The sequence below is a fragment of the Aquarana catesbeiana genome, linkage group LG10, assembly GCF_042186555.1.
Source record: "Aquarana catesbeiana isolate 2022-GZ linkage group LG10, ASM4218655v1, whole genome shotgun sequence".
NCBI classification, from domain to species: Eukaryota; Metazoa; Chordata; class Amphibia; order Anura; family Ranidae; genus Aquarana; species Aquarana catesbeiana.
This window is the reverse complement of record NC_133333.1, coordinates 258,872,152-258,890,666: the sequence shown is the minus strand read 5'-3', so window position 1 is coordinate 258,890,666 and position 18,515 is coordinate 258,872,152.

Sequence of the window (18,515 nt, the reverse complement as noted above, 5' to 3'; positions counted from 1 at the left end):
CATAGGTGCTGCAGGCTCCAGAAGGCGGGACCTGCTATTACACTTGGCCGTGCTCGGGTCAGATCAGTCCCCACTCAGGGCTAATAATAGAACCGTGCCCACCCGAGACCCGGGGCTTTTTGGGGACCTACAGCAACCGTCAGCCCCCCCCCACCCCCCACTGATGCCACTTCGAACAATTAACTTATTCTCTCTGGAGAAGAGACGCTTGAGAGGGGATATGATTTCAATATACAAATACCGGACTGGTGACCTCACAATAGGGAGAAAACTTTTTTACGGAAGTGAGTTTAACAAGACTCGTGGCCACTCATTAAAATTAGAAGAAAAGAGGTTTAACAGGCGGTGGTCTCAGCGGGGGGCATCAATAATTTCAAGAAACTATTAGAGAAGGACCTGAACGACCGCAATATACAGGGATATACAATGTAATACTGACACATAATCACACACATAGGTTGGACTTGATAGACTTGTGTCTTTTTTCAACCTCACCTACTATGTAACTATGGTGAAATGGGGGGACTCTGATGTAAAAGGGTGACTCTGGTGTGATGGGGGGATCTCTGATGTGAATACATGAGGGCTTCTGATGTGAAATTATTTTCTCCAAGGCAAACCTTTTACCATTCAGTCTGGTGCTTCTGTCTGTATGTTTTATGCTTTGGGATTTGTGCCTAGTCAGTATGTGAGGTCGGGTGCTGATGTTAGAAGAAGGGGGGGATCACAATTGGTATTCCAATTCATCTCAGAGGCGTTCAGTAGGGTTGAGGTCAGGGTAGACATGTTCCTCCACACAAAACGAGTCAGAACACGTCTTTATGCAGTTGGTTTTGTGCACAGTCACTCTGGAACTAAAAAGGACTTTTCAACACAAGGTTGGAAACTGTTGCTCAGCCGCCTGTTTTTACTGCCTCTCAACCACCCGTGTGAAGAGGGCCTTGCTTCCTTACATCTAATTCTAGTGCACCTAAGTGCCGGTGACCAGTTTCTTACCCTGACACTTGTGCCCTACGGAGGTTAGGGTTAGGCCCTCTCAACTGACCAGGGGTGCCAAGACAGGAATAGTGCAAGAGGTCACCCTCGTCATCTCTGGCTCCTTAGAGAGATCGGAGTCGCCTCTATATTAATAGTAATAATGAAGGATGAGTAAGAAATTGTACCATCATCCAGAAACTTCAAGATAAAGAGGTCGGACGCTTGGTCCCCAACCAGGGGGTGTGGACAGACAACTCATGGGGCCCCCGGGCAATAGGAGATTATGGGGCCCCCCCAGGCAATCAGAGATTATGGGGCCACACAGTATACACACACACACACAGTATACACAGACATGTCTCTATTGGCTGAGAAGGTACTGGAGAGGTGGGGCAGCTATAATCTCAGGATTTTTAGACCAAAAGGATGTCGGTAAGGGACATTTCAGAGACAGATGTAAAAAAAAAAAAACACAGATTTTTACATACTGTCCCTGGTTTTACTGAGGCTGGCAACCCTGATGGGGTCCCCTAATGGCCCAGGGACCTCAGGCAGTGCCCGAGTGGCTCAATGGTCAGTCCGCCCCTGTCCCCAACTAAGCCTCCTTAGGGAACAGGGGCAATTGGACTATCTCGGTACAGTATAAAGGAGTAAATTCCGATATGTAAACAAATATGTAGGAAATTGATTGAAATAAAAGTTTATGAATACAAAATTAATAACACATAACGAATGATCAAATACAGATTAAAAGCATGGTAACAATCCACCAAGAGGAGGAAGATCACAGTGGTATAGTTGATCGCGGATAGCATCTCAACTAGTTTTGTGGTCTAATGCCGCTTCGTCAGGAGGATATCCGTCATTTGATTGACAAGTGATCAATAACAATACACTTGACCAGAGTGATAACATCATTTAATGCAATAATATCAGTGACAATAAATATATATGGGGGAAGAGCAGAGCTGCTTACCCAAAACCCTGGCGTGCACAGGACACAGGATGTCACCAGAGGGGTCCCCCCGTGGTGACTAGAGGGGACTTACAAATCACTGGACTGGTATCTAAATAGATGTAAGAGTCCAGGGCTTACTACGCATGCACCAATGGCATGTTGCCGCAAGAGGAAATCTGTGCCAACTGAGCATGCGCCAAAGGCCCCTCAGTGCGCTAAGCTGCACCTGCGCAGAAGGCCTGATGCAAAAAGGCAGGAAAATCCCCAGGAGGCACACAGGAAGTGACCTCAAAAATCCCTATATAAGCCCAGCCCAGACACTGCCAAATTGCTGCATTATCTTGAGTCCCCCCTTGTTCCTGTGTTAGTGTGTGATCTGTCTGAACCTGTTGTGACCTGGAAACCTATTTGACTACTCTTGATTGCTGCTTGCCATTGACCTCGGATTTCTACCTTCACCATTCTACTTCTTTGCCCCTTTTGTACTCAGCTGCTAGATGGGAACCGACCTCGGCTTGGATCTCGACCATTCTTCGTCTGATTAACCCTTTGATACTTCATTGCCAAACTGGACTTGACCTCGGCTCGGATCTCAGACTAAGGCTTGCATGGTGCTCCGCACCCCTGGCACCCCTGCCACTCGGTGTCCACCAAGTCTCTGTCTCCATCTCCAGAGGCTTTAAAGACCCGAGGTGCAAGGGAGGCCTCCCCACTACTTTGGTCTCATCTCAGGTACGTGGCCCTCATGACAATAGGTGGAGTAAGGCAGATGGTATGGGTAAACTATGTACTTGGGGGGGGGGCTGGGAGTCAAGGGTTGTGACTGTGATGAGCGTGTTGGGGGAGGGAAAGATTAGTGAGGGAATGTGAGTGAGGAAATGAGGGGACATAAAGGGAAGGGCAAGAAGGAAGGAGAAAAGGGAGAAGGGGAAGGAAGGGGGGGAAAGCGGAAAGGAAAAGGGGGGGTTGGTTGTGAGTTAGTGTGAAATAATGGGGAGGGGGGAAGGGAAGGGAGGGAGGGCCAGAGGAGAAAGGAGGGAAGATGAAGGGAGAAAGGGGGAGGAGGGGGGGGGAGAGGGGAGGGAAAGGAAAGGGGGAGGGGAAAAGAAATAAGAAATGAGAGGGAAGGAAGGGGGGGAGAGAGGGGAGGGGGGGAGAAAAGGGGGGGTTGTTTGTGAGTTAGTGTGGGATAGTGGGGAGGAGGGGAGGGAAGGGAGGGGGAGGGCCAGAGGGGAAAGGAGGGAAGATGAAGGGAGAAAGGGGGAGAGAGGGAAGGGAAAGGAAAGGCGGAGGGGAAAAGAAATGAGAGGGAAGGAAGGGGGGGAAAGCGGAAAGAAAAAGGGGGGTTGGTTGTGAGTTAGTGTGAAATAGTGGGGAGGGGGGAAGGGAAGGGAGGGAGGGCCAGAGGGGAAAGAAGGGAAGATGAAGGGAGAAAGGGGGAGGAGGGGGGCAGAGAGGGGATGGAAAGGAAAGGGGGAGGGGAAAAGAAATAAAAAATGAGAGGGAAGGGGGGGGAGAGGGGAGGGGGGGAGAAAAGGGGGAGTGGTTGTTTGTGAGTTAGTGTGGGATAGTGGGGAGGGGGGTGGGGAAGGGAGGGGGAGGGCCGGAGGTGAAAGGAGGGAAGAAGAAGGGAGAAAGGGGGTGAGGGGGGGGAGAGAGGGGAGGGAAAGGAAAGCTTGGGAGGGGAAAAGAAATAAGAAATGAGAGGGAAGGAAGGGGAGAGAGAGGGGAGGGGGGAAGAAAAGGGGGGGGGGGTTGTGAGTTAGTGTGGGATAGTGGGGAGGGGGCAAGGGAAGGGAGAGGGAGGGCTGTAAGGGAAAGGAGGGAAGAAGAAGGGAGAAAGGGGGAGGGGGAGAGAGGGGAGGGAACAGAAAGCTTGGGAGGGGAAAAGAAATAAGAAATGAGAGGGAAGGAAGGGGAGAGAGAGGGGAGGGGGGAAGAAAAAGGGGGGGTTGGTTGTGAGTTAATGTGGGATAGTGGGGAGGGGGGGAGGGAAGGGAGGGGGGAGGGCCAGAGGGGAAAGGAGGGAAGAAGAAGGGAGAAAGGGGGAGGGGGGAGAGAGGGGAGGGAATGGAAAGCTTGGGAGGGGAAATAAATAAGAAATGAGAGGGAAGAAAGGGGGGAGAAAAGGGGGGGGGGGGTTGGAACCAGTGTGGGGTAGGGAAATTGTGAAGGGAAAATGAGGGACATAGTATATATATGTACATATAATCTTATATATAGGTACAGTGGATATGTGGGTCCCGGGAATTGGAATCCCACTGAGGATAAGTTTATCAATGTTCAGTAGGGATTATGCACCACTGAAGGGGAGAGGTAGGGAATGGGGGTGTGGTAAAACCCAAACAATCCTGCCCAACATGACTGACCTGAAGGGAGAAAAAACAATGGGCATAGATAAGTAAATAGCCTGACTACCAACTCCATTAAGAGAGGTGGCGGAGTGGCTGCAGATAGAAGGTATACCGGTTTCTGTACCCTGGCACTTGTGCCCTACGGAGGTTAGGGTTAGGCCTTCTAAACTGACTGGTAGTGCTCAGACAGGGATTGTGCAAGAGGTCACCCTCGTCATCTCTGGCTCCTTATACAAGTAAATGACACCAACTTTAAGAACTGTCGTTAACTATACAGCATGTTACATAATAAAAAAAAAAAATGACAAGACGCCCTTCAACTTAATGATACGAAAATCGGGGGAGGGGGGGAGACAGGACGGGCTTTGTAAACAGTCACATTCTCTTCCCCGCTGACAGGTGGACTTTAAGTATTGTGTCTTTGTTGACTATGATATTTTTATGGATTTGCTCGTTACTCACATTCCTGGATTTTTAAGGCTTAAGCAGCATATTGATGTCACAGCTATCTGAGATCTGACTATGACAGGCAGTCACCTATCTCAGGTTCGCACACACATGTTGGAGCTATTATCAGCGGTGACAAAACATTGTAGAAGACAGATAGGGGTCACCTGGGTGTTTATTCCAGCCAGTGCTTTGTAGCTGATGCTGTCAGCAGTACTCTTCTTCTTCTTGTTCTTTTTTTTTTCTTCCAAGGATAGAGATTCATAAAGCAAGCCCCCCCCCCCCCCATGATCTGTTAGACTCAGGTAGCAGATAAGGATGACGGCTGCCTGGAGAACATCAGACTGGAACATCTGCCAAGTAGCTGGGGTCTACCCTTTGTTATCCACCACGTCGTCCACCAAGTAATTATGGGTATCAAATGCATAAATACGATCGCTGTTTTGGCGAAGGTTAAAAGAGGTTAGATCACGTCGATGTTATAATAAAATAGGGGGCTGGAGACGGGCGTTAAACAAAGGCAAATTAGCTTTTGATTGCTTGTAGTGATGATTCCATTTGGAGAAGAAGAACCAGCAAAGACAATTCCTGAACATAAGAGGGAGATAAATGAAGGGCAGAGATTATAGTCACCCCACAGACGTCACATGAAAGTCAAGAGATGCTCATAACTGTTCAACGGTTGGCTTGTCTATGGTGTGGGAAGGCTAGCGGCGAACACCTTGAAATGCTCCTGCGATATTGGGGGGGGGGGGGGGGGGGGATGTACTATATGTGAAGAAGACTTTGTAGCTGCATCAAGGCCCTTTAAGACAATAAATCAATCTTGATTTTTTCCTGTAGGTTCCTTTAACTGCTTCAGCCCCGGAGGATTTGACCCCCTTCCTGACCAGAGCACTTTTTGCGATTCGGCACTGCGTCGCTTTAACTGACAATTGCGCGGCCATGCGACACTGTACCAAAATTGACGCCCTTTTTTTCTCCACAAATTGAACTTTCTTTTGGTGGTATTTGATCACCTCTGCGGTTTTTATTTTTTGCGCTATAAACAAAAAAAGGGCAACAATTTAAAAAAAAAAAAAAAAAAAAAACAAAATTTTTTACTTTGCTATAATAAATATCCCCAAAAATATATAAAAAACACATTTTCCTTCAGTTTAGGCCGATATGTATTCTTATACATATTTTTGGTAAAAAAAAAAAAAAAAAATCGCAATAAGCATATATATTGATTGGTTTGCGCAAAAGTTAAAGTAGGAAAGATTTATGGCATTTTTATTATTATTCTTTTTGCGATCTGTGATTTTTATCTTGACTGTGACTGTGGGCACATAGGACACTTTTGACACTATTTTGGGACCATTGTCATTTATACAGCGATCAGTGCTATAAAAATGCATTGATTACTGTATAAATGACAATGGCAGTGAAGGGGTTAAACACTAGGGGGCGATCAAGGGGTTAAGTGTGTCCTAGGGAGTGATTCTAACTGTGGGGGGGGGGGGCTACCACTGACATGACATCAATCACTGCTCCCGATGTCACCAGGCAGAACAGGGAAATGCCTTGTTTACATAGGCATCTCCCCGTTCTTCCACTTTCGGACATGGAGTCTGCGGGACCCGCGGGCACGGTCACGCTGTACACAGCAGGGTTCACGCGCCCACTAGTCCCGCCAAGTAAAGGGGACCTACAGGTATGCCCATTTGCCCACCGCTGCCATTGTGCCGACGTATATCGGTGTGCTGTGGTCGGCAAGTGGTTAAGTTTGTTCTTTGCCTGATTAAAAGCTGAACTCCAGGTACACAGAGATATATACATATACGGTGCATTAGGTTTCCTTGGCTGACCACTGTGTCTATGTTCCTCAATGATGCCCATTGCTTTGTGCTTCTTCAAAAGAGCTTGTACCCCCGGTCTGCTTTGAAATCTTTGCCTGGGAGAGACCATGCTGATGCAATATAACAACCTTGTGTCTTGTTGCTGTGCTCAATCTTGCCATGGTGTATGACCCATGACATGAAACCATCTTCCACAACCTCACCTTAGTAGCAGAGTTTGGCTGTTCCTCACCCAGTTTTAATCCTCCTACACAGCTGTTTCTGTTTCAGTTAATGACTGTGCTTTAACCTATATATGACATTAATGATCATTAGTATCTTGGTTAATCATACACCTGACTCCAATCCTACAAAATCCCTGCCTTTTGCACAAGTCTACAAAGTGTGGGAGTGTAAGAACCGATGCTGGTCTGAAGGTAAATATAGAATTGGATTTAGATTTTTCTTCTGTTCACTGACTTTGCATTTTGTAAAATTATAAAAATAAACAATTAAAATATATATTTTTGAAAGCCTTCTTACTTTACAGCATTTCTTCACACCTGGCTAAAACTTTTGCACAATACTGGATATATGTACAACTTTACCTTCCAAAGGATTTATAACATTTTTCGGCTTGTGTTAAAAATCAGGAGTGTTATGCCGTGTACACACGGGCGGACTTTTCGACTGGACTGGTCCGACTGACCAAGTCCGACGGACAATCCGATCGTGTGTGGGCTTCATTGGACCTGCAGTTGGACTTTTCCAGTTGAAAATCTGACGGACTTTACATTTGAAACATGCTTCAAATCTTTCCGACAGACTCGAAAGATTTTTCTCCTTTGTTGATGTATGCTGATGAGGTGGCACTGATGGGCACTGATGTGTGGCGGTGATGGGCACTGATGTATGGAGGTGATGGGCACTGATGGGTGGCGGTGATGGGCACTGATTGGGCACTGATTGATGGCAGCACTGCTAGGCGGCACTGATTGGCACCACTGGAGGGTATTGATAGGTGGCACTTGTGGGCACTGGCAGGTGGCAATAACAGATGGCACCTGTTGGCACAGATGAGGCATATGTGCCTCTTTTCTCTTCGGGACCGATGTCCCTTTGACATAAGCCGGTGATCGGCTTGTTTTTCCTCCTCACGCTGACAGCCGATCACCGATCACTGACAAACCGATCACCGAGGTTTTGTTTATATCATGTGATCAGCTGTCATTGGCTGACAGCTGATCACATGGTAAGGGGCCGGGACCGGCCCCTTACTCGGATCCATGATCATCCGAGTCTCCGTGACTCGGGGATCACAGCGCGCACACCGCGCGCCCTGCAGGGTGCGCGCGGTGCGTGTGCACAGGGGAGGACGTCCCATGACGGCCTCCCGGAAATTGAGGTCCTTGCTGTAGCCGTCATTCGGCTATGGCCCGGACCTCAAGTGGTTATAAACAATGTTACTTTGTATCTCTCTATCTCCCGTCGGATCAATGTTTATAAACAATGTTACTTTGTATCTCTCTATCTCCCGTCTGATCAATGTTTATAAACAATGTTACTTTGTATCTCTCTATCTCCCGTCTGATCAATGTTTATAAACAATGTTACTTTGTATCTCTCTATCTCCTGTCTGATCAATGTTTATAAACAATGTTACTTTGTATTTCTCTGTCTCCTGTCTGATCAATGTTTATAAACAATGTTACTTTGTATCTCTCTATCTCCCGTCTGATCAATGTTTATAAACAATGTTACTTTGTATTTCTCTGTCTCCTGTCTGATCAATGTTTATAAACAATGTTACTTTGTATTTCTCTGTCTCCTGTCTGATCAATGTTTATAAACAATGTTACTTTGTATCTCTCTATCTCCTGTCTGATCAATGTTTATAAACAATGTTACTTTGTATCTCTCTATCTCCCGTCTGATCAATGTTTATAAACAATGTTACTTTGTATTTCTCTGTCTCCTGTCTGATCAATGTTTATAAACAATGTTACTTTGTATCTCTCTATCTCCTGTCTGATCAATGTTTATAAACAATGTTACTTTGTATTTCTCTGTCTCCTGTCTGATCAATGTTTATAAACAATGTTACTTTGTATCTCTCTATCTCCCGTCTGATCAATGTTTATAAACAATGTTACTTTGTATTTCTCTGTCTCCTGTCTGATCAATGTTTATAAACAATGTTACTTTGTATTTCTCTGTCTCCTGTCTGATCAATGTTTATAAACAATGTTACTTTGTATCTCTCTATCTCCTGTCTGATCAATGTTTATAAACAATGTTACTTTGTATCTCTCTATCTCCCGTCTGATCAATGTTTATAAACAATGTTACTTTGTATTTCTCTGTCTCCTGTCTGATCAATGTTTATAAACAATGTTACTTTGTATCTCTCTATCTCCCGTCTGATCAATGTTTATAAACAATGTTACTTTGTATTTCTCTGTCTCCTGTCTGATCAATGTTTATAAACAATGTTACTTTGTATCTCTCTATCTCCTGTCTGATCAATGTTTATAAACAATGTTACTTTGTATCTCTCTATCTCCTGTCTGATCAATGTTTATAAACAATGTTACTTTGTATTTCTCTGTCTCCTGTCTGATCAATGTTTATAAACAATGTTACTTTGTATCTCTCTATCTCCCGTCTGATCAATGTTTATAAACAATGTTACTTTGTATCTCTCTATCTCCCGTCTGATCAATGTTTATAAACAATGTTACTTTGTATTTCTCTATCTCCTGTCTGATCAATGTTTATAAACAATGTTACTTTGTATCTCTCTATCTCCCGTCTGATCAATGTTTATAAACAATGTTACTTTGTATCTCTCTATCTCCCGTCTGATCAATGTTTATAAACAATGTTACTTTGTATCTCTCCTCACATTCACATTGGGAGTTTGCACGACTATTCACATTTTTTTTTTTTTAAGGGGACAGTGCTACACTTTTTGGCTATTTGGTCAAAAAAGAAGATGGCGCTATTAATGACGTGTGTGTGTGTGTGCGGGGGTGGGGGGGGATGGATTTGGAGGGAAGTGCACTCAGAGGGGGAAGATCCGCTTTAAACCAGTAGTAATCCCAAAACCAAAAATGTAATATATTACAGCTTACCAATCATTGGATGTGGTGGCTGCATTCGTTTTCTTTTTTTAAGGCTTTTTCCCCCTCTGTTTTCACCTGGTGATCTGGCCAGTAACACACCTCTTGTATTAGTGAGGCACAGCTCTGGAGGAATGAGAACAGGAGGCACCGCAGACAGCAGCATTGTCAGTCGGGGGGGGGGGGGGGGGAGGAGTGTTAGATAGACTCATAAATTTCGATTTAGATACACTCATAAATTGAACCCAAACACCACCTCACATGTTATAGCAAAGGTTTTACTGTATATAAATAAATAAAAGCTGATCATTGTAAGCACCCCTGGCAGTGGCAAATGGTTTGTCTCATATCTGTAACATTCTGCTGGAGAACTTGTTCTTTTGAAAAAAACAACAGACTTACTGGCTGGATCACCAGATATAAAAAAAAGGAGAGGAAACCTAAATAGGGAAAACAAATGCAGCCACCACATCTAAGAATTGGTAAGCTGCAATATATTAAATATTTATTTTTTTGGGTTTAATTACGCTTCAAGTATAGAAAAAAAAGCTAAGAATAGATTATCATTGCAAAAGTGTTTAATAATGAAAATCAAATGATAATCACGACGATTTTGTTTTCCGGCGGTCGGCATTCCTGGCGTGAACGGCGCCGAAGCTCCAAATCAATTATCTCACTTCTTTGCTATGGAGCCGCCGGTCTAAATTGGGGTTAATTTCACCGGAATCCGTCTACTTACCAGATTACAGCTTCTGTAATAAAGGTCAAGTGGCTGATTTGCATAGAAGGCTCGCCGCCCCCCCCCCCCCCCCCCCGTTTTCCCACGCCCGGCGCTCGCCGTCCGATGCTTCGTCTGGTCGGGACGTGATCGGCGGTTTGGCGTTTTCTCATTCGGCGCGGGGACATCCTTCAGCACAAATTAGTTTTGATGAGTTGCTCCGACTTTGTTTCTGGGTCAGACGTTGTAATTATGAGTCTGTTATTTCCACATTCACAATTAGCGTTACGATAAAAGCCATTAAATGAGGTGCTGAGAATCGCAGGGAGAACGCCGGCGCTCTATTAGAGATCGGGAGACGCGGATCTGATAACCGCTCGTGTATTTCACCCACGTCCGCAACGTCCGCAACGTCCGCAACGTCTGCAACGTCTGCAACGCAGGAGAAAACAAACACACCGAAAACAAGAGGTGAGAGGTCAACTCCAGGGAAGGGTACAAGAAAAAAATGTGATTTCCCCACCCCCACAGCAGCTTAACCCCTTCAATACCGGGCACTGTCACCCCCCTTCCTGCCCAGGACAATTTTCAGCTGTCACACTTTAAATGACAATTGCGCGGTCATGTGACACTGTACCCAAAATTCTTATGCTTTTCTTCCCACAAATAGAGCTTTCTTTGATCACCTCTAGAAGGGGGAGGGGGGGGGGGTTATTTCTTGCTAAACAAACTAAAAAAGACCGACATTTTTGAAAAAAAATGTTTTTTCTTAATTCCTGTGATAAAATGTTGTTTTCTCCTTCACTGACGGGCACTGATGAGGTGGCACTAATATGTAGAATTAGATGGGCACTAATAGGCGTCATTGATAGGTGGCACTGGATAGGCAGCACTGATGAGGAGCTACTGACAGGCATTACTAATTGGCATCTGAAGGGCACTGACAGGCATTAGTGATGGGGCACTGATTGGCACTGTTATGAACACTGACTGGTGTTCTTGATGGGGCACAGACTGGCAGCTGATGGGCACTGATAGGCGGCACTGGAAAGCAGCATTGATGGACACTGATGGGCACTGATAGGTGTCACTGATGGGCACTGATAGGTGTCACTGGATAGGCAGCACTGATAAGGAGCTACTGACAGGCATTACTAAATGGCATCGGAAAGGCACTGACAGGCATTATTGATGGGGCACTGATTGGCACTGTTATGGGCACTGACTGGTGTTCTTGATGGGGCACAGACTGGCAGCTGATGGGCACTGATAGGCGGCACTGATGGGCACTAATAGGTGGCACTGGAAAGCAGCATTGATGGACACTGATGGGCACTGATAGGTGTCACTGATGGGCACTGAAAGATGGCACTGGATAGGCAGCACTGATGAGGAGCTACTGACAGGCATTACTGATTGGCATCAGAAGGGCACTGACAGGCATTATTGATGGGGCACTGATTGGCACTGTTATGGGCACTGACTAGTGTTCTTGATGGGGCACAGACTGGCAGCTGATGGGCACTGATAGGTGGCACTGATGGGCACTAATAGGTGGCACTGGAAGGCAGCACTGATGGGCACTGATAGGTGGCACTGATGGGCACTGAAAGATGGCACTGGATAGGCAGTACTGATGAGGAGCTACTGACAAGCATTACCGATTGGCATCTGAAGGGCACTGATTGGCACTGTTATGAGCACTGACTGGTGCTCTTGATGGGGCACAGACTGGCAGCTGATGGGCACTGATTGGCAGCTGATGGGCACATCTGATGGGGGGGTGATAATCAATGTGCTAATTATCAGCACAGCCCCCCTCTGACAGGGAGAGCCGCTGAACGTCTCTCCCTGTCAGCGCGAACCAAGGAAATCAATAAATAAAAATGATTTTGCACTACGCGTTACATCACGTGACCTCGTGACTTCCTCAGGAGGAAGTCACGAGGTCACGTGACGTAACGCATAGGAATCACAGCTAGCAGACACACGCAGTAGTCGACACTCTTTGACCCCGGTTGTTGATACGTTGTACCGGAAGTATCGCACCTGGTGACGGCGGCTCGCCGCTGACTCCATATTACAATATGCACTGTATGCTTAGTGCATTTTTATCTCAATAAAAGCCGATCTTTTATACTACACCATTGGAAGCCCCCTTGTTTTCCCTTCTGTCTTCTTGGCATGAGGTCCAGGACCCTGAGCTCAATCTAATGAGGATCGATCACGGACATCAATCCAGCTGAAGTCAGCCTCCATCATCCACCAACATTGGGAACAGACATCTCTGCCACCAGACAGCACTTTCTACAGGGCTTATATTTAAGCCCCTTGAGGTAAGGGCAATGGGAGCAAGAATACATGTGGAGTATGCAGAGATTTTATCTCCGCAAACTTAAGCACGGAAGAATTTTTATGAATAACCAGCACTATAGATGTCACATGTACTGAAGATTTATCCTAGCCATTGAATCATTATTTCTCTGCCATCATTTCCACTTTTTGGTCACTTACTTCCACTATTGGACTTACGTTTACATATTTTATTTTTATATTTTAATTGGTATTTATTTACTCACACCTGGTGACAGAACTTATGCTGTAACACAGATCACACATGTGATTACGTTTTTCATATATATGTATTTCTACCTACACATTTTAGTTTTGTGTTTTGCGTGAAATCATTTTAATTTATTGATTGTCTTGAGGTGGTTACGTGTACACTTGAGATTTTTCAGCAGCACACTGAAGATTCTCCTAGCACACGGCAGTTTATGTGCCATTGTTTTAGTAGCGCAGAGGTCCTTTCACATCTATTGGCGAACCGAGGAAAGCCGTTTACCAGTTCTTCTTGATTCACGCGATGGTCAGCTGTGATTGGTCATAGCTGATCACATGGTAAAGAGCCTCCGTCAGAGGCTCCATACCACGATCGAAGATGCAGCGTGTCAGACTGACACACAGTACCAGCGATCGGCGTGCCGGCATGTTATCCTGCTGGACGTTATATGACGCTCAGTCAGGATAACAGAACCACTTCCCGGCCGTCATTCTGCTATACGCTGGGCGAGAAGTGGTTAACCATTTACCTACCGGGTGCTCTCACCCCCTTCCTGCCCAGGCCAATTTTCAGCTTTCAGCGCTCTCACACTTTGAATGACAATTACACGGTCATACAACACTGTACACATAGGACATTTTTATCATTTTTTTCACACAAATAGAGATTTCTTTTGGTGGTATTTATTCACCGCTGGGGTATTTATTTTTGCTGAGTAAATGGAAAAAGATGGAAAATTGAAAAAAAAAAAAACAACAACTTTTTTTATAATTTGTTTTAAAATTTTGCATGCAGGTAATTTTTCTCCTTGATTGATAGGCACTGATAGGTGGCACTGATCACTGATGAGGAGGCACTGATGATCACTGATGAGGAGGCACTGATGATCACTGATGAGGAGGCACTGATCACTGATGAGGAGGCACTGATGATCACTGATGAGGAGGCACTGATCACTGATGAGGAGGCACTGATCACTGATGAGGAGGCACTGATGATCACTGATGAGGAGGCACTGATCACTGATGAGGAGGCACTGATCACTGATGAGGAGGCACTGATGATCACTGATGAGGAGGCACTGATCACTGATGAGGAGGCACTGATGATCACTGATGAGGAGGCACTGATGATCACTGATGAGGAGGCACTGATGATCACTGATGAGGAGGCACTGATCACTGATGAGGAGGCACTGATGATCACTGATGAGGAGGCACTGATGATCACTGATGAGGAGGCACTGATGATCACTGATGAGGAGGCACTGATCACTGATGAAGAGGCACTGATCACTGATGAGGAGGCACTGATGATCACTGATGAGGAGGCACTGATGATCACTGATGAGGAGGCACTGATCACTGATGAGGAGGCACTGATGATCACTGATGAGGAGGCACTGATCACTGATGAGGAGGCACTGATGATCACTGATGAGGAGGCACTGATCACTGATGAGGAGGCACTGATCACTGATGAGGAGGCACTGATCACTGATGAGGAGGCACTGATGATCACTGATGAGGAGGCACTGATGATCACTGATGAGGAGGCACTGATGATCACTGATGAGGAGGCACTGATGATCACTGATGAGGAGGCACTGATCACTGATGAGGAGGCACTGATGATCACTGATGAGGAGGCACTGATGATCACTGATGAGGAGGCACTGATGATCACTGATGAGGAGGCACTGATCACTGATGAGGAGGCACTGATGATCACTGATGAGGAGGCACTGATCACTGATGAGGAGGCACTGATGATCACTGATGAGGAGGCACTGATCACTGATGAGGAGGCACTGATCACTGATGAGGAGGCATTGATCACTGATGAGGAGGCACTGATGATCACTGATGAGGAGGCACTGATCACTGATGAGGCCCCCCCATGGCCACTTACCATAGAAGGGTCTCACAGTTGGGTGTCCGCTGTCTTCTCATTGTAGAGGGTCTGAAGAAGTCACAGTAAAGTGATCGGTACGGCCTCTCTGTGTGCCTCTATATTTATACCTGAAATCCAGATATAATCCATTCCAATCAAGTAAACAGTATGGGGTCCATTGTTTTCAAGTAAATTGTTTTGTTATTCATTTTGTAATCACAAAGTAACAAATCACACAAATTTTATAACATAAAAAAAATAAATAAAATGCATAAAATAAAATGCATCTCTAGCGCATTCTAAAACCTGAAATCAAGAGGAATGGAGGAATTAAAGGGTGACTCTACTTTTGTGGGAAAAAATATTGTGAATAACAAAAATAAAATTATATATACATTATATATATACAGTGGGGATGGAAAGTATTCAGACCCCCTTAAATTTTTCACTCTTTGTTATATTGCAGCCATTTGCTAAAATCATTTAAGTTCATTTTTTCCCTCATTAATGTACACACAGCCCCCCATATTGTACACACAGCCCCCCATATTGTACACACATCACCTCATATTGTACACACAGCACCCCATATTGTACACACAGCACCCCATAATGTACACAGAGCACCCCATATTGTACACACAGCACCCCATAATGTACACAGAGCACCCCATATTGTACACACAGCACCCCATATTGTACACACAGCACCCCATATTGTACACACGGCACCCCATATTGTACACACATCACCCCATATTGTACACACAGCCCCCCATATTGTACACACAGCGCCTCATATTGTACACACAGCCCCCCATATTGTACACACAGCACCCCATATTGTACACACAGCACCTCATATTGTACACACAGCACCCCATATTATACACACAACACCTCATATTGTACACACAGCACCCCATATTGTACACACAGCCCCCCATATTATACACACAACACCTCATATTGTACACACAGCCCCCCATATTGTACACACAGCACCCCATATTGTACACACAGCACCTCATATTGTACACACAGCACCCCATATTATACACACAACACCTCATATTGTACACACAGCACCCCATATTATACACACAACACCCCATATTGTACACACAGCACTCCATATTGTACACACAGCACCTCATATTGTACACACAGCACCCCATATTATACACACAACACCTCATATTGTACACACAGCACCCCATATTGTACACACAGCACCCCATATTGTACACACAGCCCCCCATATTGTACACACAGCACCCCATATTGTACACACAGCGCCTCATATTGTACACACAGCCCCCCATATTGTACACACAGCACCCCATATTGTACACACAGCACCTCATATTGTACACACAGCACCCCATATTATACACACAACACCTCATATTGTACACACAGCACCCCATATTGTACACACAGCACCCCATATTGTACACACGGCACCCCATATTGTACACACAGCACCTCATATTGTACACACATCACCCCATATTGTACACACAGCACCCCATATTGTACACACAGCACCCCATATTGTACACACAGCACCCCATATTGTACACACAGCACCTCATATTGTACACACAGCACCTCATATTGTACACACAGCTCCCCATATTATACACACATCACCCCATATTGTACACACAGCACCTCATATTGTACACACAGCACCCCATATTGTACACACAGCACCCCATATTGTACACATAGCCCCCCATATTGTACACACAGCGCCTCATATTGTACACACAGCTCCCCATATTGTACACACAGCGCCCCATATTGTACACACAGCACCCCATATTGTACACAGCCCCCCATATTGTACACACAGCACCCCCATATTGTACACACAGCACCCCATATTGTACACACAACACCCCATATTGTACACACAGCACCCCATATTGTACACATAGCCCCCCATATTGTACACACAGCACCTCATATTGTACACAGCCCCCCATATTGTACACACAGCACCCCCATATTGTACACACAGCACCCCATATTGTACACACAACACCCCATATTGTACACACAGCACCCCATATTGTACACATAGCCCCCCATATTGTACACACAGCGCCTCATATTGTACACACAGCTCCCCATATTGTACACACAGCGCCCCATATTGTACACACAGCACCCCATATTATACACACAACACCTCATATTGTACACACAGCACCCCATATTGTACACACAGCACCCCATATTGTACACACAGCACCCCATATTGTACACACAGCACCTCATATTGTACACACAGCACCCCATATTGTACACACAGCACCCCATATTGTACACACAACACCCCATATTGTACACACATCACCTCATATTGTACACACAACACCCCATATTATACACACAGCCCCCCATATTGTACACACAGCACCCCATATTGTACACACAGCCCCCCATATTGTACACACAGCACCCCATATTGTATACACAGCACCCCATATTGTACACACAGCACCCCATATTGTACACACAGCACCTCATATTGTACACACAGCACCCCATATTGTACACACAGCACCTCATATTGTACACACAGCCCCCCCATATTATACACACAACACCTCATATTGTACACACAGCACCCCATATTGTACACACAGCACCCCATATTGTACACACAGCACCTCATATTGTACACACAGCCCCCCCATATTGTACACACATCACCCCATATTGTACACACAGCCCCCCCATATTATACACACAACACCTCATATTGTACACACATCACCCCATATTGTACACACAGCACCCCATATTGTACACACAGCACCCCATATTGTACACACAGCACCCCATATTGTACACACAGCACCTCATATTGTACACACAGCACCTCATATTGTACACACATCACCCCATATTGTACACACAGCACCCCATATTGTATACACATCACCACATATTGTACACACAGCCCCCCCCATATTATACACACAGCACCCCATATTATACACACAACACCTCATATTGTACACACAGCACCCCATATTGTACACACAGCACCCCATATTATACACACAACACCTCATATTGTACACACATCACCCCATATTGTACACACGGCACCCCATATTGTACACACAGCACCTCATATTGTACACACAGCACCCCATATTGTACACACAGCACTCCCATATTGTAAACACAGCACCCCATATTGTACACACAGCACCCCATATTGTACACACAGCGCCTCATATTGTACACACAGCACCTCATATTGTACACACAGCCCCCCATATTGTACACACAGCCCCCCATATTGTACACACAGCGCCTCATATTGTACACACAGCCCCCCATATTGTACACACAGCCCCCCATATTGTACACACAGCGCCTCATATTGTACACACAGCCCCCCATATTGTACACACAGCACTCCATATTGTACACACAGCACCTCATATTGTACACACAGCACCCCATATTATACACACAACACCTCATATTGTACACACAGCACCCCATATTGTACACACAGCACCCCATATTGTACACACGGCACCCCATATTGTACACACATCACCCCATATTGTACACACAGCCCCCCATATTGTACACACATCACCCCATATTGTACACACAGCTCCCCATAT